The sequence below is a fragment of the Schistocerca gregaria genome, chromosome 7, assembly GCF_023897955.1.
Source record: "Schistocerca gregaria isolate iqSchGreg1 chromosome 7, iqSchGreg1.2, whole genome shotgun sequence".
Taxonomy (NCBI): Eukaryota; Metazoa; Arthropoda; class Insecta; order Orthoptera; family Acrididae; genus Schistocerca; species Schistocerca gregaria.
The window spans coordinates 144,930,727-144,934,114 of NC_064926.1; the positions used below are offsets into that span (position 1 = coordinate 144,930,727).

General features: G+C 42.1%; 1 pseudogene; it reads right to left on the reverse strand.

The window, feature by feature from the left end:
• Positions 1 to 272: 272 nt before the first annotated feature.
• Positions 273 to 390, reverse strand: LOC126282654 (5S ribosomal RNA; annotated as a pseudogene).
• Between the last annotated feature and the right edge of the window lie 2,998 nt (positions 391 to 3,388).

A 3,388-nucleotide genomic window follows, 5' to 3' on the forward strand; every position in this document is an offset into this window, starting at 1 on the left:
ACAGAATCCATTGAAATTTTCCCCTGTGTCTACTCGATAAATTTGTCTAATGCATGCATACGTTCAAGGTTGAGGGTGTCTTCAGACCACAGGTGGCCCATCGGGACCATCCGACCGCCATGTCATCCTCAGTTGAGGATGAGGATAGGAGGGGCGTTTGGACAGCACAACGCTCTCCCGGTCGTTACGATGGTTTTCCTTGACCAGAGCCGCTACTATTCGGTCGAGTAGCTCCTCAATTTGCATCACGAGGCTGAGTGCACCAGGAAAAATGGCAACAGCACATGGCGGCTTGGATGGTCACCCATCCAAGTGCCAGCCACACCCGGCAGCGTTTAACTTCGGTGATCTGACGGAATCCGGTGTATCCACTGTGGCAAGGCCGTTGCCAGGGTGTCATTAGGGTGTGTTATATTTTGGGTGGATAATAATCTTAGTGATACTTGTTGCCAATAGGATATATTCCGTGTCAATGACATGACAGTCATACCAATGATTGCAGCCAGGAAGTGGAAATCCTTCCTAATGATATCACGAACCATACTGTTAATGAGAACAACACTTCCCTGCTACTCTATTTTCCTCAGCCCCTCACCTTCCCCTTCGTCATGGCAATTTGTCAACAGTTTCTACCAGAAGGTGGGATACAGCCAATGCAACCCAACCTTTTGAAAGTAAGACTGTGTGGACAAGATCTCGTTTCCACAACTTGTCTCTTTCGTTTTCCCCCAAAACATACTCACCTTGCATGTCCGCATATCAGTCTGTACTGGACTATCTGGACAGACAACAATACTCCTTTCAATGCACTTCTCCAAATCTGCTAATGACAGAACTACATGAGTTTCATTATTATTTAAAATCGCCCACATCCCCTACATCCTGACTAGTATCGATTCCTTATCACCTGGGAAATCCCACGAACTCGCCACCTGAGGAAAGGATTTGCCCACCATCCTCTCCCTTCTTTCGAAACGTGTAGCTGCCCAACAAGCAGAAAACAACAAACAACACTGAAGAGACCCGACAATAGCCATACAACAATAAAAGAAAAATACACAAGGCAATGACATGAAAACACTGTATACATCTGAAAACAACACAGTCTAAAACGTATCCATAAACTCAAATATCCAGAATAAATCTCAAACCACGAAAACATTGCAAAGAATCTAATAACACAACTAATTACATAACCTCAAAGCATAAACCATGGCATGCACTCTGTGCTCTCTAACCACTACAGGTTTCCTCTTTCTGCCTGCTGCACCTTTGCGTACCAGGGCAGCTGCAGATAAAAGTGGTATGCATCCATCATACCTTCAGAGGGTTTTCCCAACTGCTGTGAATGATAGACGTTTTGGTAGTAAACTGTATCTTTACATTAACTAGTGAGGTCATATGCATTACCTGACACAGTCAGTGATATTTGGTCAAAAATTTATATGTCTTTCACTTCGATGTACAAGGATTAGTGACCAGTACCCTCTGCCCCATACAATTCTGTGGTTATCTGCCCAAGCACAAATTCGGCTGTTCCTGTAGTTCCAGAGCTTCTGTGTTCACTTTTCGTACCTTCCTCCTTACTTCTCATATACTTCTTGCAAACTTCTTTACTGATTCACAATGTGGTACCAACTTAGGACTTAAAATATCAAAGGTGAATGCCATCTTCGTTCCGTTCACCACGTCAAATGGTGCCATGCCTCTTCCTGTGTGAGTCTTGACACTGTAAATAGAAATCACATACGGAAGATAGCTATCCTAGCCATCATATCTAGCATTCATGTAGAAGCTTAGCATCTTCAAAATAGTCTTATGAGTGGATGCGTTCTGTTCTACTGTTGGTTGTAGAGTGAAATGAGCTCGTTCTCAACTTCTGAAAAGGTAGCACATTACATAAAAGTTCTGAAATGAATGAAGTTAGTACCATGAACCACGACTAAGATGCCAAGCACTCCAAACTTCGATATCCAACTTTTAACAAATGCCTGTACCACAGTAACTAGCCTGTTGGTCTAGATTTGCTACCATTACTGGAAACCGTGAAACATGATAGATGATCATAAGCACATACTTATTCCCTGCAAGTGTTTTGTTGAATGGCCTGCAAATGTCAAGCCCAACCATTTCAAATGGCTTCCAGCCCTCTGGTAAACTCCTCAAAGGGATTTTATGATGTGAAATATCCGGTCTTTGCACACATGGTAAGTCCAAACATTTGAAATGGCTTTGATGCCTCTGGTAGCCTCCAAAAAAGGGTTTTCTTGATAAGAAATGTCCACTCTTTGCTAGTCCACATCACACTTCTTATTCCTCCATCAAAACCATTCCACAATACATCCAAATGGTGCTTGTCAGCCACCATGGCCTGACATCACATGGTCATAAGCCTGTTGTAGCAGTTCCTTTTGAAAAACTGCTAAGACCATGACTTGTGGTCCACTTTTTTGACTGTATGCAACAATTCCTAATGCATGATAAAGAGTGGCTGTGACTAAAGGCCTGACAGGCTTCGTCCTCTGCCTGTGCTTGTTGCCATTCTTACATTATCCTGCCCAATGGGCTCAAAAAGGCCACTTTTCAGCTGAACATATCTGTGTTCATGTGTTTTTTCCTGGCTGGCGTATGGCTGACCACATAATCAAATTCACTGAGCTTGAGAGCCTATTGCATTAAATAATAGTATGTGTCATTCAGACCAAGAAACCATTTCAATGATGCACGATCAGTCACAACCTTAAAACTTGTACTGTACAAATAACACTGGAATTGTGAAATTGTAAACGCCATATAAGATCCATAACAGTTCCTTCTCAGTTGTCGAGTAGGTACATTCTGCTTTATTTAACTGCCTCAAAGTACACACTTCTGAAAGGCGCTGCCCATTAACCATTTAACCAAAAATACAACCAACTGCTTCATTAGAAGCATTACATTAGAGGGTGAATTCTTTTTCAAAATTTGGAAAAACCAATGCCGGATCTGACATCAACACCTCCTTCAGTTTCTCAAATGATAGCTGACGTTCCTATGTACATTGAAATTTTACACCCTTTTTGAGTAATCTGTTCTTCGAAATCTTTTACGAATTTAGGTAGTAGTTACACAAACAAAGAAATGAGTATATCTGTTTGTTGTTTGTGGTGTTGAAAAATTTCAAATTGCTTCATAATTGGTTATGCTGTACTGGGTTACTCGAGCTGCCGGTAACTATCCAACTGTACAAAACAAGTGGGTTCATGTTACACGCATGGGAGAAGCAAGGTTACCCAAGAGACTCATGGGTTGAGCAGTAGAGGGTAGGAGGAGTCGGGGCAGACCAAGGAGAAGGTACCTCGATTCGGTTAAGAATGATTTTGAAGTAATAGGTTTAACATCAGAAGAG